A 20,714-nucleotide genomic window follows, 5' to 3' on the forward strand; every position below is an offset into this window, starting at 1 on the left:
GGTTTAACTAATTCAGAATTTTATGCCCTAGGTTATAGTAATAGTTCCTAAGGAATTACTAATTTGTTATAACCTGTAGCTCTGATACCAATCTATCACACCGCCGGCGGGCAACGGAAACGACAGGCAGTGCGAACGTTGGAAAATTGGATCGAGGCATATATATATATATATATATATATATATATATATATATATATATATATATATATAGAACATAACACAAAGGTATATCACAAACATTTCTTTTATTTATTACAAATTATTTTGGGATTACATTGTTTTAAAAGCCAAGCACAGATGCTAAATAGGACTAAAAACAATAAATAGACGGAACTAAACTTTAGCAAGATTCCTTGAATACCTCCTCCTCATTGACATGACTATCCTCCTCACTGATATCCTTGAGAATACATGTATTTTTGAAAACACCAAAATAATAAAGCTGAGTGCACATGTTTTTATAGTTTTCGGCTTTTTTTGGTTGTATTAATTTAAGAATCTTTTTCTTTTAGACAAAACTTTCCTAAAGTATTTTATCAACCCTAGCTTAGTATCTTTTCAGGATATCTAACGATCATATCTTATTATCTTTTTATGATGTTTTATTTATCCTAATTAAGTATCTTTGTAGGTTGCTTAACTAATCCTAATGCATTTTATCTACCACTCTAAGGCGTCCCTAATGGTAGTCAGATCTCTAAGGTTTTTGTAATGTAGTACGGTGAGCCCCCATAATCGATGCTGTTTGACTAATAATTTGCTCTGCCACGATGCTTCATCGTACGTCAAATAGTGAATAATAAGAAAGTTATCATGTTGGAATTGTAGCTAGAAATAGCAGGTGGGGTTGTCAAACCCCGTATAGATCTATACATATCTTTCTAGCTCTCGTAAGATTAATGATGATAGGTACTGGGGAATGCCGAATTTAATCAAAGCCTTTGGATGAATATTAACAACTCATTAATGCATTAACCTTACATATTTATCTTTTATCTTTTATCTTTCATCTTTTATCTTTTATGCTTCCTAGGGATTTCCTATAACTATCACACTATAAATATTTTCTCTTATATTTGATAATTATATCTTTTGATCTCATATAGTTATTTTGTATATATAAGTATTCATATATATATATACACCCTAATTATGGTTATTTTAAAACATGATATTTGGATAGAGTCACAACTAGGTGTGCTGCATATCCTTATATTTGCCCAACATGACTTCTAGGTTGTACGTTATCCTAGGGATTTGGCCATTATAACATCTAGGTATTATTGTTTCCTAGACTATCGAGCATCATAGCTCTTAGTCATAATATCATAGCTTAAAACTAGGCATAGTATATATAGCTACATTATCCTAAGGCTTTAAGCTTTAAAATGATTTTATATATATATATATATATATATATATATATATATATGTGTGTGTGTGTGTGTGTGTAAATATATATATATATATATATATATATATATATATATATATATATATATATATATTGACAAAACCATTTGATAAGCATGTATTCTCAACCCACCCTAAAACATTTAAAATAGTGAAATAGGAGCCGTGAACTCACCCTAGTCGCATGAAACCTTTGATGCAAGATTAAATCTGGACGGGACTCTGGGGACCTCTTCTAATGGCACTAATTCGAGAAGAGAGCAAGAGAGAAATTTGAGAGGTGTGTTGGAATGGAATGGCACAACTCTCTATTTTTATTCGAGTTCTGGAGGTTTGCATCAAACAAATATCTACGCACGTCGTGCGTGATCATTGTGGCACCATAGGAATTTCCAAATGTCACCCCCACTCCACGACGTCTCTCTCAATCTACTCGAATCCGGTGTCAGGTGTGTAGCGTTTAGAGATGCGCACTTGGCTCACACAAAAATATTTTACAAAAATTATAACTTCTTAGTGCGAGCTACGATCTAAGCCATCTCTATATCTATTTGATGATGTCAATGGGTACTATAACTCTCCTGTAGGTTGTTGTGGCTAGTTTTGACTTTTATTTTTGTGGCTAACGGGGGTAAAAATAAATGATTTTACAAAAATCATATCTGTCTCATATTGACCACATTTTGGTAAATCTTTATCCTAAAGTTTATATCTTAAGGAGTACTACGAAACTCCTTTTTTCACTTTTAGTCAAAACGCAACCAATCTCTAAGTACCGTTTTGACATAATTAATTTTAATTACATGATTGATTCTTATTTCTATAAAATCTATAACTCTTTCATTTGGAGTCGGATTTTTATGAATCTTATATCCTTGAGATCACGTTAACGAGTACTATCCAAGTATGTTAACCAGCTTTGAAAACGGTACAACTTTTCGGAAGCAAATTTTCTAGCCTAATGGACTTTTTAACAAATAAATATAATGGCATATTTGATTTTTATTATCTCAAAAATCAAATATGACAATAATAAGCTATTACATCTATTTTCCTATTCTTTCCTAATGGTGATCGGTGACGGAAACCTCTTGGTTGTCACAAAATAAGTTTTAAAGAAAGAAAATTATTAGTCTTCATATCTAACACCATTTGGAAGAAAGGAAGAAAGGAAAGAGAGCATTTTTATTCAAAACTTTTGCATCCCCATCTAGAGCTTCTTGCTCTCGAATTTTACCATAAAAGAAATAAGAAATCTCCAATTCAAAAAATAGCTAAGTGATATACTCCATGCCCTAGCTAATGTATTAGACAAAAGGTAAGAGGAGACATAAAAGCAAAAGTAAAAGTGTCTCCTTTCGAAGAATGGATAAGGGATTAAATAAACAAAATCAATCCTACACCATGCCTTCAATTTTTTGCCATTGTGAAGGAATATGACAAAAGCCAAGTGCTCATTTCTAATATCATAACTAGTTAATAAAGTTGTAACCATTTTGTCACCTAAATTGTCCAAAACTTTGTACATAACCTTAATAATCATACCATATGATACATGTAATTAGTTTTTCTTTCTTTATTATAATTTATAATAATAGTAATACTCAATATGTTGATAAAACATTATTTTCAAAAATAATTCTTTTTCCAATTAAATACAAGTGTTCATATATTTATTAATAATCAAATTATACTTATAAATAATCAATTGATGGCAACTTTCTATACGATGTGACCCTATAGGATCATATATTATCAGCAATATCATTTTATAATGACTCTTGGGCATACTAGATCTTTCAATCTCCCACTTGCACAAGACTCATCATAGATTGATATAGACAGTGGCGAACGTCTAACAACATTTTACTGTCCCCAATAACACATGACGAAGAATGCCATTCATCAACATCCAATTCCTAAAAGCTCAAAGCTTCAATTGATGTATACGGTAAGTTTATCAGTTATCCCTTTGTTACAAACATCATGTTGAGCATGAGGCTTGGATCACAATCAATCTCATTTGTAATTCAATTTTGGGTAACGCACGTTATATGTCTAACTTTCCATATATAAGAGGAACAAATCTCATCTTGACTACATAAGCCTCTTACATAGTTCACACGGTACCTGAAAATGACTTTTATAATTGCTTGGTTAAGGATCAAAATTTGACCATATCAAAGCACAAAACTCCCTACAGTTAAGTCCCATTATTTATCACAGGTGTTAAGCATACAAAGATAGTACCTTTTAACCAAGTAACACTCATAATTGTAATATATGAGTTGATCTGGATGTAGGTACGTTCAGTACTAGTTATCTGACAAGTACCTATGAACCTTGGTGACAGCCACTTACCTACTTTCATCTAGTAGAGTTAACCAATCCAATTCATATTAGTCTTACTTCATAAATTTTCCCACAATCCTGACCGACTATGAACTTTTACAATAATAATATTATTCATGGATTAAACATGTTAATATAGAATACAGCATGTATTAATGTGATGATCATATCCCATTATATTAAAACAATATATTATAACTTTTTCTTAATGTTCCAATATCCAAATTCTAAATTCAAACCAAAATCCCATTTCTAGAATAATGAAGTGTTATAGCTAAAGTGTGACCAGACATACTCAGCTTAAAGGAAAGGACTTCATTGATGTATCTGACTAAATTTAATTTATGTGAATTCTACGAATACTATCATCTCCATATTTGAGTTTACTCTAAGTATAGTTAAATATCTTGGATAACATGATTGGTGTTTTTTCAGAACATACAGTCTCTTACCTTTATTAAGTATACTCTCTAAGTCACAAAGATTTCTATGTGATCCTCAAATGGCAAAAATCAACATAGTTTTTTCAATGAACTCATTCATCTAATCATATTTGATTTAAACTTTCTGAAGTAGTAATGTATTATTATTTAATAGATTGTGAAATTATGTTTTTCATGGACCTTATTCCTACAAAACTTACTCTTCATTCCATAATGAAGTCATAATCTAATTATAATTCATAATTATATGTATTTGTTCTGAAGTTAGTATCTTTTGTAGCTCTTTGCATAAAGATCTTCTTCTAAATTGATTATCTCATGAACATTTTCTTCGTTCGTCTTAAGTACTCTTAGAATGTTATTATAGTCATCCAATGAATTAACCATGTATTCAGTTTGTATCTCAAGATATGTTCATAGCATAATTATACACCCATTCTTATGCTTGATATGACATAAATGATGGATTCATTTTCCAAGAAAATATATATCATATAATTTAGCTTAAACCTATTGGCTAGGTCCTTTTGGGACAGACTTAAAATGGTGTCACATGATAATGTCAAGAATGTTCCAAAGGAATCTTGTATCTTGACCTCTTTCAATATATTATTAATTCATGCAAAAGAATTTAAAACCTTTTAATATCCATCTTTATCAATCCTTATAGATTTTACATTCCTAGAATGTATCATGTCATTCCTAAGTCTTAAGGTGAAATGACCTGTCATAGTCGAAATGTCCTTTCTAATGATTAAGTATGTCTCATTCATACAAGATGAGGAATATCACTATGCTCCCACTAGATCTTAGTAAACACACATGTTCTTTTCATTTTGATATAAAAGCATACCTTTTATCTTTATATTAAATTAAAATTACTATTTTAACCTTGAGATGTTTATTTTATATCCATAAATATATCTTAAGCTTTAAATATTTTGTTAGTGTTGAGTATTTGAGATATTAAAACTGATTTGGCATGTTTGGTTATTTAGGAAAGCCTTTTTAGGGTTTTATATTTTGGTAAATATTTTATGCTCCCTATAAATAATCAATAGGTTAGCTTTTGATGTAAGTTTTTCTTTTCTGATTAGGGTGTTCTTTGTATGTTCGAATCCATCAAAATACAAAAAACCTTTATTAGATTACTTGCATTTATGGTGATTGATTCTTGATTGTTCTTGATATTCCGCATTCGTCATCTCAGATTTATTCTTAACAAGTGGTATCAACGCAGGTTCTTGTAGATCTCAAAGATTATTACAAGAATTGATCAGATTTGGTGAATTTTTTTCGTGAATCTCACCTTGTTCTTCAAGTTTTGTAAGTTTTCTGAAAAGAAAAAGTTAAATATCTCATTTTGTTGCAAAACCCATCTAAGATCTGTTATTTTCTACTCATTCTTTCACTTAATTTTTTCTTGATTCATGTTCTGGAAGAGAAATAGAAAAAGAATTTCGTGTTTATTATCATATTTGTGTTCAGATCTACTTTATCTCTCTAAAAACCATCTTAGATCCGTTTTATCTCTCTAGAACTCTTATCAGATCTACTTTCTCCATCTTCAAGTTTTGTCACTTGTTGAAGATCTAATGGTTTCACCAAACTCATTTTTTTTTTGTCTTCCATTTTTAATCTTCGATTAAAGATCACTGATCCAAATTTTTGTCTGGAATTAAGAAAATATTGGCATTTGTACAATCAATATGTGGATCGAGATGCTATTGAGATGTATAATCTCTTTATTGACGGGGAGATAGAAAAGTTCACAAGTTGTGTCTTAGTAATGATGAAGTTTTGATAGATCAATTTCGTATTATTAAAGCACATTTAGATCTAAAAAATGAACAACAGTTGGAGTTAGAAAGAAAAAGAAAAGAATATGCTATGAGAGAAAGAAAAAGAAAAAAAATATTCTATGAGAAAAGAAGAAGATGTTCTTGGTGTTCTTGGTGAAGTTGATAATGATTTCCATGTTTCTGAAGAAAAGATGACTCCAGATGCTTTTATTGAGGGAGAGTCAGATGTTCATACAAAGGTTTGTGATTCAGTGAATCACAAATCAAGTGTCACAACTAGGAATTTTGATGCTTTGTAACAACAACAATGATAACAAATGTGAAAGAATGTACGATGCTTATTCAATAACAACAAAACACCCATCAAACACTTTATACAAGCACATCAAATAGTCAACAAAGAATTAGAAACCCTAGAAATCCCGGTTTAAGTCCATTTTAAACTAGAACTTCCTTATTGGGCCTAATGGGCCAATAAGTTTCCAATTTGACTATTTTGGGCTTAGAACTCTTAAATGGACTCTAATTGGACCCACTTGCATTTATTTTAATAATTTGGGCCATATTGGGCCTAGAATGAAATAAAATACCCTAATGGACCTTATTGGGCCATAACTAACCTAATTAGCCCTAATGAGCCATAAAAAAAATCATTCCTTGATTTATTTTGGGCCGTGAACCCTCTCCCAAGACCAATTGGGCCAAAAATCACCTACTTGGGCCATAAAATGGACTTAAGCATCAAAAAGGCCCAATTTCTTTTCTTTTTCTCCTCTTCTCGGCCCAACTACACAAATGAGGGGGGAAGATTTGACTTTCCACTTGCCACCTCCTTATTATATTTTGGTTCTCCATGCAATATCTTCTATTTCCAAGCAACCATCCTATCAACACTCTCTATTCTCCTCTCCTTTATACTCTCGGTCGAGAACACAAGAGAAAGACACACACACAATTCACTTAAACACTCTCAAAGAACACTCTCACTTTCTCCATCAAATTTTCGAGAATTAGAAGAATTCCAAGGAGGTTATTCCACAAAAATCATCATCTTAGGTAAGTTGATGCTTGGATCCATGATCTAGATTCTTTTTTTTATAAAAAATCTCTTCTTAACTCATTTAAACTCATGATCACCATCTTAGAAACCTCTAAGTTTGAGATCTTCCAAGAAGGCTTGCTAGGACCAAATTTTCTTCATCTCTTCCTTCTAAATCGAAAACAACAAGCAAATGTGAGTTCATACCCCTTTTTTTTCTGTTTTTACAAGTTTTATGGGGGAGAATACAAGTAAAATATGTAGTTCTATGTGTATGTGTGTGCTATGTATTATTTTCTGCATGTATGTGTGATTGAAAGTGTTTTTGTGGTAAATATACAACAAAAAGAGAAGAAATCTCGAGATCTATGACACAAGAAGGAAAACAAACATGATCTAAGGTATACCACACTTAACAAGTCAAGAAGAATACCCTCTAATATTTAAAATAGATATATTGTAACATAAAACAAATTTTGGGGCTTAAATTGTCAAATAAACAAAAGTTGGGTGAAAAGTTGCCATTTACGGTTTCTTGAGGGTCAAAGAGTTAAAACAGTTAAAATAAATATTTTTATGAAAATTATGCTCTTCAAAGGACTTGAAATGTAAATATTAGCTTAATGGGCCAACTTTTGGGCTTTTCGGCCCATTAAGCCCAAAGTTGCGAAAAATCTGATTTTCAAAGGGCTAAAATGAAAATTTTCTCAAAACAGGGGATAAAAAGGTAAAAAAAATTATTTCAGGGGTTAAAGTGCTTTTCTTTACCAAAAAGGAATAAAAAATGTAAAGTTTTTCGATTTTGGGCCAAAATTGTAAAATTTTCAAAAGTTTGGGCTTTAACCAAAAAACACTTCTCTGGAAGGGCTGGAACTGCCAAAGAATAAAATTTGAGCTAAAAATATCAATTGAGTAAGTCTATAGGTCAATTGTGTCAAGAAAATAATTTAAGGGCTTGAAATGTCTTTTTTTTATAAAAGGGACTAAAATTGTCATCTTTATTAAAGAAGGGATGAAATGGGTCAAACCAATACTTTAAATCAATTCTTTTACTATCAATATGTTTGAGTAAAAAAAATACAAAACTACAACTCTTGAAGATGAATATATGTATAATTCCAAGAATCGTTAACAACAACCGAGCGGCCTCGTGCCAATCCAAAATAAAAATCGTCAAATCAAACCTTCCAGCAATTTTAAAATTCCTAAAAACAAGTAAACAATCCAAACTTTAGGTTTGAAAGTCCAATCCTGCTTGTTGGGGCCTTCGTGACCCGTTAACATGATTTTGGGCCCAAGGAATAGTAATAAATGTTATTAGGCCTCCTACAACCCAATTTCATATTTAAGGGACCCTCAATGGCTTTTAAGTGCTATTGGGCCTTAGTGGCCCATTAGTACTGCTAGTAAGGTCCAAGTAAATGAATACAGGTCGATAATCAATAGTAATCAAAGTCAATTGGGATTTAGTGAGTAATAACGGGTGGCACTAATGTGTGCCGGTCGTAGTCTGTAGTTATAATCAAAGTCTCCTGGAGGGAGAGCGTGAGTTTGTGTATAGATCTATACAGGGGTGACTCCCCCTCACCTCAGGTGTTCGCTACAGTTAGACTCGGCCAGTCTAGGGTGACAAAATCTTAAGATCAATTCCGGCGTTCACCAGATTGCCAAGACAGACGAACTAGTCGTTATCATGCATGGTTATAACGACTCACATAAATAACTCCAATATAAATCAAGTAATCAAGGTAATTCAAAATCATTCACGTGATGGATAACCATTCAAACCGTTATATGATATTTTTATTTTGGAAAACATCGGGTTTTCCGGGGAAGTTCTGTTGGAATAGTGTCTAAGGCTGCAACTATATTAGGCAAGTATTTGATCCGGTTGTGCATGGTCCTTTTGGGTTGCCTCACCATAGCAACTTGATAGGATGATTTATTAAGAGAGAGTAAATATTATTAATATATTATGAGAATAATATAAAGAATAATATATTGTTATTTGATTAATATAAGTCATAGAATTAATTGGAATTCATTTGGTGACTTAAAGAGATTAATTAAATAAGAGGGTATAAACTGTCAATTGTTTGATAGTTAAACTTTAGACTGTAAATCCATATAGATATGGACTGGGCGGATTCTATAAGCTAAAGGATAGCTCAAATAGTCCATGAGTTATCTAAGGAATGGATTTGGATAGCCTTAAGAGAAGATTATCCAATTAGGGTTTAGGTTGTAACCCTTAAGGAGTCTACAAGTATAAATAGACCCTATGGCCAAGGGAAATCGGCACTTCATCAAAAGCATAGAAACCTTGGCCGATTTCCTCCCCTCTCCTCTCTCCCAAATCATCCTCCTTGCTATTTGGTGTTTGTAAGCCATTAGAGGAGTGACAATTGTGACTCTAGAAGCTCCAAGACAAAAAGATCAACAAGGAATTCAAAGGTATGATTCTAGATCTGTTTTATCATTGTTCTTATTCCTAAATAGTCATTAGAAGTCTTGGATTCAAAGCATGTTTAATTAGAAAGCCTAGATCCAAGCATTAGGGTTTTGCATGCGCACATAGGAAAATTCTTATGGCTAAAACCCATCAGTGGTATCAGAGCCTAGCTTGGTTTTTGTTAAATTGTTGCTTAATTGTCTGAAACTAAACTACAAAATTCTATTTTTGTGTTTCTGAGTCATGGACTCGGCGAGTTCCAAAGTGGACTCGGCGAGTTGGCCTGACTCGGCGAGTCCCTTTGTGCACTCGGCGAGTCCAAGCGTTAGGAATGGCCAGATTCGGGATTTCTTCATGATTATCTTATGGAAACTTACCTTAATCATATTAGATCAACCCTAATCCGATTTTTTGATATATATATGACTATAATCTTGATCTAATTAAAGATATTTATTACCTAATAAAATATTTAATTTCCTCATATGATAATTAATTAATTATTTTGATTATTTTGGTAATTATCTTGAAAGAAATCTTGAATAAATCAAATATAGATAATTAGGAAATAAATTGTTAATTGAAATTATTTGTTATTTGATCCTCCATGTTTTAAATGTTTAAAACTTGTCCTCAAGTTTTGAAATTTATATTTTGTGATTAAAAAGTTTTAATTTAGACAACTTAAATTTCAAACCCTAGATTTTTAAGAGGTTTAAAATACAACCCTATACTAATATAATATTACAAGAATAATATATATATATATATATATATATATATATATATATATATATAACTAAAATGCTAGTCTTACCGTTAGTAGGCCTCATTCACGAAGCCGATCTATAAGGTGGGTATAAGGTTGCGGCCTATAAAATGGCGCTTAATGGGTGTACACTCACACCCACCGCTTGCTTGATCGGTAGAGGGTCGTTAGCCGAACGGGTAGGATAGGGCAACCTCATCCTCTCATTAAAAGTATAATAAAGTAATACAAAGTAACTACACATATTTTTAAAATTTCCCAATCTTAGTTACTTTAGGAAAAGTGAATTGATGTAATCCCATGAAATTACACATTGCACCCTTGCTAAGAAGTTAGTGGAGCGTGTGTGGTTTACCGGCACACTAATTGGTTCTAAGAAAAGGTGGCAAAGGGTGATTCATTGTTTATCATAGTTCGATGGAGCGTGTGTGGTTTACCGGCACATCGAATAGGTGATCGTTACAATGAAGGCACCATGTGAATTTGCATGGTAATTCACACCCGCTTTGTGATCCTCGGTATCCCAGTCACAAACAAGAGGGGCATATCAAGATTTAAACATGCCATTGAATAGTTTCAATGAATCTCATCCGAACCTAGGAATTCTCAAAACATTTAGGACTAATAGTTAGGTTTTGTGGTGGAGAATTAGTGAATCGTCATTCACTTACCTCCAATTTATTTGCATGTTAGATTACGGCATCCCTTTTCTAGTATGTAAATGTTATTGTTGGATCCAAACCCTAATTTTTCTTATTGGGTGATAACTAGGGATTCTTATTCTAATCTATCTTTGTCTTTTCTATTTGTAGATGTCGAACGCTAACAACGCTGCTGCTAGTTCTTTCACGTTGATGAGCCTTTGCCAAAAGGTCACCTTCGATGGAACGAACTTTAGCGAATGGATAAGATACATTCGCACCATTGCTCGCTATGAGGATAAGGAGTATGTCCTCGATGAGAAGCTTGAGAAAATCAACCCTGAAATCGCTACTCCGGCTGAAATTACCGGTTTTGAAACTCATGAGCGAGATGCAACGAAGGTACATTGCATCATGATAGCCACCATGAACTCCGAATTCCAAAAGTCCTACGAGGACATGTACCCATACGAGATGCATCAAGACTTATTGGAGAGATACCACCAGAAAGCGAGACAAGAGCATTATGAGATTTTCACTAACATGATCTCCGCTAAGATGGGTCATGGAGAATCTCTTACTGTGCACCTGCAAAAGATGCAAAGGTATTTCGACCGCCTTCGCAAGTTAAATGTTGACTTTGGGGAAGACTTGGCGATCGACATGGTGCTTCACTCTTTGCCTCCGATGTACAATCAATTTAGGATGACCTACCACATGAACAAAGAGGAGGTCACCCTAAGCAAACTCCAAGGTCTATTGAGGGTCGCTGAGAGCAACTTCAAAGACAAGTCTGTTGCACCAACTCCCAATCCACCTGCTGCTCCTGTCTTGGCTATTGGTCAAGGAAAGGGAAAGAAGAGGAAGGCTTCGTCTAAGAATTATCGCAAGGTTAAAGCCCGAGATGGTGCCTCTTCTAGTGGGACCAAAGTTGATCCCACTAAGCCCTGCCCTAACCCGAAGGAGGCAGAGTGCCACCACTGCCACAAGATAGGACATGGAAGAGAATTTGCCCAGAGTACCTGCAAGCCATAAAGGAAGGAAAGATCAAGCCATCTTTCGTAGGTATATACACAATTAAATCTAACGATTCTAATCATGCTATTTCTTGGGGTTCTTGATACCGGTTGTGGTTACCACATTTGTTCTAATGTGCAGGGACTAAGAAGAAGTAAGGATGTGGAGCAAGGAAGGATCAATCTAATCATGGGGAACAGAAGATCGTCGCCTATGACCAAGATTGGAGTGTATTCTTTAGTGCTTAGGAATAATTTGTGTTTAGATTTGAAAAATTGTTGCTATTCGCCAGAAATGGCTAGAAACATCATTTCATTTCATGGTTTATATAGACAAGGTTTTAGATTTTCTTTTAATAATGAGAATGGTTCTATTTTGGCTTATCTAAATGGTGTCTTTTACTTTGAAGTTATACCATGTAATGGAATTTATGAAACTGTTATGATTGTTGATAACTTAGGAAATGATGTTTTGAACATAGATTCTTCCACTAGTATGGATAAAGCATCCTTGTGGCATTGTCGTCATGGATATGTAAACAAGAAACGCATAGCCCAACTCCAAAAGGATGGAGTGTTGGAGTCATTCGACCTTAGGGAAGATGACACGTGTGAGTCTTGTTTACTTGGAAAGATAACTAAGTCACCCTTCACGAGTACATGTGAAAGGGGTGAGGGTCTGTTGGACCTAATACATACCGATGTATGTGGACCGTTTAGATCAACCACGAAGGATGGGAACCGCTTCTACGTGACTTTTACCGATGATTATAGTAGATATGGGTATATCTATTTAATCAAGCAAAAGTCAGAAACTTTTGAAAAGTCAGAAACTTTTGGGGTTGCGAGGCTTTCGTAAGACGAGATACTCACGACAAGCTCGAACATCGAAGTGAGCGATGTATTTTCATCGGCTACCCACAGAAATCCTTTGGATATCTCTTCTATAGACCGAAGGACAATGTTGTCTTCGTTTCTAGGAGAGGAGTTTTCCGAGAGCAAAAACTCATAGGCCAAAGAGACAGTGGGAGGCAAATCGAGCTTGAAAAGATTCAAGAGTCGATAGATGAAGGAACCTCTACCGCTGGCACTCAACCCGAGGAGGAAACTCTGGTTGAACCTATTGACGATTCCTTACCTCTTAGACGTTCCGATAGAGTTAGAGTTCATCCCCAGTTTTATGGTTTTCATATTACTACCGAAGGGGACACGTATATTAGTGATGGTACACTAATAAATCTTGATGAACCTAATAGCTATAAGGAAGCCATGGCAGGCCCGGAGTCTGTGAAGTGGAAAGAGGTAATGGATAGCGAGATCCAATCCATGTATGCCAACCAAGTTTGGAATTTGGTTGATTATGTGCCCGGACGTAAGACCGTTGGGTGCAAATGGATCTTCAAGAAAAAGACCGACGTGGATGGAAACATACACACATATAAAGCGCGATTGGTTGCGAATGGCTTTACTCAAACTCCCGGAGTTGACTATGATAAGACCTTCTCACCAGTTGCAAAGATAAAATCTATTAGAGTGATGCTAGCGATTGTCGCATTTCATGATTATGAGATTTGGCAAATGGATGTCAAGACCGCTTTCCTTAACGGAAAGTTGGCTGAGGATGTTTACATGGCTCAGCCAGAGGGGTTTGTGGATCTGAAGCATCCGAATAGAGTGTGTAAGCTTGAGAAGTCCATTTATGGACTTAAGCAAGCGTCTCGTAGATGGAATCTTTGCTTCGATGAGAAAGTCAAAGAGTTTGGATTTGTACGAAGCGAAGACGAATCATGTATATATGTCAAAGCCAGTGGGAGTATAGTAAGCTTCCTCGTTCTATATGTCGATGACATATTACTCATAGGAAACGACATCCCGACTCTGCAGGAGGTTAAGTCCTGGCTCGGGAAGTGCTTCGCTATGAAGGACCTCGGAGAGGCTTCCTACATTTTGGGAATAAGGATAGTAAGAGAAATAATTAAGAGACTAATTGGACTTAGTCAGAATACTTACTTAGAGAAGGTACTAAAACGTTTTAGTATAGAAAAATCGAAGAAGGGAGAATTACCGATACAAAGTAATGCTAAGTTGAGTAAGACTCAAAGTCCGAGTACCGAAGCTGAGATAGCAGAAATGAGCCTAGTACCATACGCTTCCGCAGTTGGCTCAATCATGTACGCTATGACTTGTACTCGCCCTGATGTAGCCTTCGCTTTGAGCATGGTTAGCAGATATCAAGGGAATCCTGGCAGAGCACATTGGATTGCGGTGAAGAATATCCTTAAGTACCTTCAGAGGACGAAGGAATGGTTCTTAGTCCTCGAAGCGAGTGATGACTTGAAGGTGCGAGGGTATAGTGACGCCAATTTTCAGACCGACAGGGACAACTACCGTTCACAGTCGGGCTGGGTCTTTACCCTGAATGCAGGAGAAGTGACATGGAAGAGTTCCAAGCAGGAAACCGTAGCTGATTCAACGTGCGAATCAGAGTACATTGCAGTGAGCGAAGCGTCGAAGGAGGCAATATGGCTGAAGAACTTCATCGGTGATCTTAGAGTTGTACCTGCCATAAAGGAGCCAATGGAGATTTTCTGTGATAACGAAGGAGCGGTAGCCTTGACCAAGGAACCGAGGGATCATGGTAGATCAAGACATATCGACAGAAAATATCACTTCATTAGACATCGTGTAGAAGAAGGAAAACTCGTAGTGAAGAGGATATCATCAGAAGATAACCCAGCAGATCCGCTTACGAAGGGACTGAGTAGGGTTAAGCACTTGCAGCATGCTAGGAGTATTGGGCTGAAGGATGATATTAGCATAGATTAGATAGTGTTAGAAACGTGTAATAGATAAATGTAATTAACATTTGATGATTAAATAAAGGAGTTTTATTTATGAGTAATGTTACTGTCTTATGTTAATTATTTAACTATTGTTTCACTTTGCATGTTTTGACTTCCAGAATAATTGAGTTTATTAGGAATAATCGAATTATTCGAATTGTCCACAATCGTTCATATGTTGGAAGTAGATATGAATGAAGATTGTCATGAATTGGTGTGTAGATTGTCTAAATGGTGTTAGACATAGCAAAGGGTTGCTACAACATTCATGAGTGCTTATGAACTAGTTTTGAGCATTGGAACAAACCCGCGCTTGCTGGAATCACCTTATGGAATATGATATAATAGGATGATCGCAAGACAATAATATCATATAGTCTTAAAACCTAGATATATGGTTTGTTATTTGTTAATTGATTGTACATTGATAATGCGAAAACGCATCAGTAACTCGGTGTTATAAAACGCATTGTTGTGTATAGTTGGTTAATGAATAAGTAAATGCATATAAGTCGAAGTTTATCTGTAACTTTTATCTAAGAAGGTAAAAGCGATATCTCGGCTGCTCGATGATTTGATTTGACTTATGTGCCGGGCCCGGTCAGAACTGAATTGATGTGTTCGATTAAGTTCTATGTCAAATAAATCAGAGATCGAGAAACCTAAATGCTTGACTAATCATTCCATAGGATTGTCAGCATGATATCTAACAGAGGACCGTACGATCCCTTATCTAAAGGACAAGATTAATTAGATCATAGTTTGACAGCCTCTTTGAGAGCTACGATTGCAAACCGAATTGTACTTATGCATATAGTTACTAGACTTATCCAAGTGGGAGACTGTTGGAATAGTCTCTAAGGCTGCAACTATATTAGGCAAGTATTTGACCCGGTTGTGCATGGTCCTTTTGGGTTGCCTTCACCATAGCAACTTGATAGGATGATTTATTAAGAGAGAGTAAATATTATTAATATATTATGAGAATAATATATTGTTATTTGATTAATATAAGTCATAGAATTTGTTTTGGAATTAATTTGGTGACTTAAAGAGATTAATTAAATAAGAGGGTATAAACTGTCAATTGTTTGATAGTTAAACTTTAGACTGTAAATCCATATAGATATGGATTGGGCGGATTCTAGAAGCTAAAGGATAGCTCAAATCGTCCAAGAGTTATCTAAGGAATGGATTTGGATAGCCTTAAGAGAAGATTATCCAATTAGGCTTTAGGTTGTAACCCTTAAGGAGTCTACAAGTATAAATAGACCCTATGGCCAAGGGAAATTGGCACTTCATCAAAAGCATAGAAACCCTGGCCGATTTCCTCCCCTCTCCTCTCTCCCAAATCATCCTCCTTGTTATTTGGTGTTTGTAAGCCATTAGAGGAGTGACAATTGTGACTCTAGAAGCTCCAAGACAACAAGATCAACAAGGAATTCAAAGGTATGATTCTAGATCTATTTTATCATTGTTCTTATTCCTAAATAGTCATTAGAAGTCTTGGATTCAAAGCATGTTTAATTAGAAAGCCTAGATTCAAGCATTAGGGTTTTGCATGCGCACATAGGAAAGTTCTTATGGCTAAAACCCATCAAGTTCAACATTTTCACTTGTACGTTTAATACAAAGTTTTTCAATTATACATGTTTTGAAATCATCATGCATATATTTACGGATCTTCACACCTTTTCATTCAAACTACATAAAACATATTCATATCTAACCTGCTTATGAACTCACCAACATTCCATATGTTGACCATTTTTCAAAATAACTTGTATTCTCAGGTAACAGGTAAGCTGACGAATAAGTAGCAAGTATGTTAGTGTGTTTTTCTTTTGAAAACTATCAAACTATTTATGTATGGATTTGTAACGTTAAAACAATGTACTTGATGTGAAGAATGTCAGTTGTAATATATTGATGCATGGTGATGTTTATGTTATGATTCATGTATACTCATTGTGATGATATTAAATTTAAGTCACACGACCCCTCGGACATTTCCGCCGTCTAGTTCTGGGGTGTGACATCAAGTCTTCTGAAATAGTGAAAATAAAGAAGTTTTGTTCTATTGGAAACCAAACAAATGATTTTTCTAGTTCTGATGATGTTTTTGAAGGGTTGGTTCCTTACAGAAAGCCAATAATTCAAGATGTTAAGATTTACCAAACTCCTAAGGATTGTGTTCAAAACTCTTCAAATGTTCAGATTCAGAAAGGTGAAGAGGTTGTTCAGATCTGAAATTCGTTTCTGAAGCCTAGAAATCAAAAAAGAATGAAAAGAATAAGAACAAGAGTAAAATGAAGAAGGTTTGGATGCCCAAGGTTCAAGTCCCTCATGCATGTGAAAACGTCCAGAAAGCTGAAGTCAAGAATGTTCAAAGAAAATTCATTTTTTGTTTAGATGAAGATGTTAGAAGTTGGAGAAAAGAGAAAAAGGTTTTTAGTTAGGTCAATGAGATTTTTGGAAAATTTTGTTTTCCTATTAAAAAGCGGGTATTATTTTCAGAAGATGATCGATTATCCTTAAATAAATGGGTGTGCAAGAAACCAACTTCAATTTTGAATCTTAAATGGGTCCCAAAGGTTTCATAAACCTTTAGCAAAAAAAAGGACAAAAGCTGACGAAATTTATGTAAAAATGGTGAAATTGTGTTAAATAAATCAATTTTTATTGATTTTTCTTGATTAAAAATGACAAAAAGGTGAAAAGTTGAAAAAGTGGCAGAAAAAGTCTGCCACAAGAGGGCTGCAATCTGACATATTTCAGCAAAAGGGGTGCAAGTTGACAGTGTACTGTAACAGGAGGGTTACATTCAGAATTATTGACAAAAAGGGGTTAGTTTCGAAACTTTGAAGAAATAAATGGTTAAATTCGCAATTAAAGACAAAAAATGAGTCACTTTCGGAACTCTGGGTACAAACTGCAATTTCATTAAAACAAAAAGGGTTCATATCGGAACTATGGTCAAAATGGCTTAATTTATTTCCTGTAGTCGGAAGTCTCACGTTGTAAAACAAAATCACAATCGGATTCAAATGCCATCAATCGGAATTTCAAAATCAAATCGGAACTGATTTTGCTCGCATCGGAGATTCGTTGTTTGTAAGTTGTTTCTGGTTCGCAGGTTTGGTGTTTGAAATTTTCAAGCCAATCGGAATCGGAAGTTTTTGACATTGGAAATTGAACTCAGACTCGCATTCGAAAATCGATGTCCGAATCGCTCCGAGCGCTCGGAGTCGTTCGGAGTTCTAAGATTAAAATATTGCATTCCGAATTGAATCACTATTGTTCTGGTCTCGCATCTGTTGTTGGTCTTCACAACTCGCAACACCCAGGGGGTGTTTGGGATATCTTTTTACCATCAAAAGTCCTTTTTGTAAAAGGACTTTTTACAAAAGATGTTTTTAAAAATGTATTTGAATTAGCTTTTGAGAAGCAAAAGACAAAAGTTGCTTTTAAAAAGTATTTGGTTTAACTTATACATGTAAAATGATTAAAATGAACATGCTTACATATATATATACTATTTTATACTTAACAATTTTTTTAAACACATATTATAATTTTGTAAACATTTTATTAGAAAATATAAAATATAAACTTCTTTTAAATATTCCTAATTTTTTTTATTAGACCAATGATAATATTAAAAAAACGTTCATACAAATTGTAAATAATTTATAAAAAAATATCATAGATAATATTACATTCGTCTTCGCAATGTGATTATATCTTGTGCAACAATATCTCGCATCGCTGCCATATATAAATCATCATCACTCGTGCGACGTGTACTCGGACCTTCTTCGTAAACTTCACTACTAGTATCACCTCGTATGGGATTGTAGGATTCTTGTTGTACCCTATTAAACGCTTCATCAAACCTACCAACTTTGCTAATATAGTTATGGATCGACATCGATGCTATCACAATTTTCACTTGGTTCTTATACTTGTAATTAACATGCATGTCTCTTAATAACGCCCACATAGCTTTCCACACCCCCAAAGTTCGTTCAATGATATTTCACAATGATGAGTGGAGATAGTTAAATTTCTCTTCCGGTCCACGAGGTTCACGAATAGCAGCCAAGTGTCCACGTCGAAAATCTGGTAAATGACAACAAATATTTGTGCCTTTGTATGGAGCAAGATACCCTCTAGTATTTGGATATCGGGCATCAAAAACGTAATATTTATCTGTAAATAAAACAAACAAATTATTTTTTCGTTTCAAAAAAGTAGTAAAAATATAAAACTTGTGTTCCAAATAAAAATTTACTAACCACCCGTTGGATATGGAAAATTAAGATCTGGTCTCTGTAAGGCTTCATTAAAAATTCTTGTGTCATGTGTAGTCCCCTCCCAACGGGCCATACGAATGTAAAACACATGTTAAAATCACAAACAACCATTATATTTTGTGTTGCATATCTATTTCGACCAATGTACTTTGCTTCCTCGTTTTGTGGAACTGATGCCCTAACGTGTGCCCCATCTATAGCACCAATGCAATCCTTCAAATACAAAAATATATCATAGATAAATCATTTGTTAAAGTTTAACTACCAAGAAAATGAACATTGGATAATACCTTGAACATTGGATATTACCGAGGGTTATTTAATATATAGTCATGAACATCATCATTATAGTTTGCGTCTAGCTTGATGATGTCGGCACTCAGTTTTAGCACGGCTTCCAAAATTGTATGGAAATGCCTATGAATTGTTTCCCCCGAATGATTAAAAAACTCTTGCACAAATCTATTGCTACACCCATAAGCCAAAGTCATCAAGAATATTCCTACAGATTCCTCAATAGATATATTTCGTGTTTGTTGTAGTCCGTAAATTGTAGCAAGATCTACGCATAACCGTCTGAAAACCGATACGTTCAATCTAAACGTCTAATAACACCGTCTAGGATGTCCATTTAGTACTTTATAAATAAACATGTGCCCTGTGTGGTCTGAAGTGTGACATGGGATACTGTTGAAGCAAAAAAGTGACCCTCTTGAGCAATCAGCTATCGCAGCCTCTAAGACACCGCAGTCAAGCAAGTTTCATCAGCAATCATCAACTGAAGTCTTCGGTAACGTAGTCTCTTTCTTGTTTACATTACTTTGTCTTTATTGTAAAACACTCTATTTTCCAGTAAGCCTTGCATGGCTACTCTTAGATTTGTAAATCATTTACCTTTTTGAGTCTCTATATGTAGAGCTCATCCTCATGTATTATCAGATATCGCATCCAATTCTAATACACATCTCAAAGTTCTCCTTCTATCCAATCTTCTTTCTTTCTTAATCAATCTCAATCTCTCCTCGGAGAAAGTCATCTGTGACTTGGTAACTAAGTTTGATCTCACTTATTAACTTGGTTTCAATGCACTCCTCATTATGAATCAGCTTATGTGTATACTTGATATAACAATTGTTTTCATTTACATTTCTTTACTTTTCCGCAAGTAACTCACTGACTTCTAACTATTAATATTATTATTGAGCTTTTAGATCCTTCGAGATTAACTATTCCTCTATATACTTGTTCTAACATTTGTTCAAGTGTGTCTCAAAGTTTTTCTCTCAAGACGTGATTCAACATCAGACATTTCATTAAATGTAGAGTCCTTTTCTGGTTAATCCTAATTTCAATCTTTATCCCTTTTTATCAATCTGTGGTTAAGATTAAAGATGCTAATTCAAAGATAAACCCAAACATTTTTACCCAATTTCACTTAGGTCAAAAACATTTCCCGGTCCAATAAACCACTATATAACCTTTTTCTTCGCCACAAAGAAACGTTTCCGCTCTCAAATCCTTAATCCTTTTCTGCATCCTTCAAGCTCTCTCAAAAACTCAACAATGGTGAAATCCGGGGTTTCAAAGAAACAATCTAAAGCTTCCGGATCAGTGAACCCAACTGG

At 34.5% G+C, this 20,714-nt stretch overlaps 1 pseudogene; it reads right to left on the minus strand.

Moving 5' to 3' along the window:
• Positions 1-18,488: 18,488 nt before the first annotated feature.
• Positions 18,489-20,018, minus strand: LOC145099330 (uncharacterized; annotated as a pseudogene).
• Positions 20,019-20,714: the final 696 nt, after the last annotated feature.

The sequence above is a fragment of the Lactuca serriola genome, chromosome 4 (assembly GCF_051521515.1).
Source record: "Lactuca serriola cultivar US96UC23 chromosome 4, Lser_US96UC23_V15, whole genome shotgun sequence".
In the NCBI taxonomy this organism is placed as follows: Eukaryota; Viridiplantae; Streptophyta; class Magnoliopsida; order Asterales; family Asteraceae; genus Lactuca; species Lactuca serriola.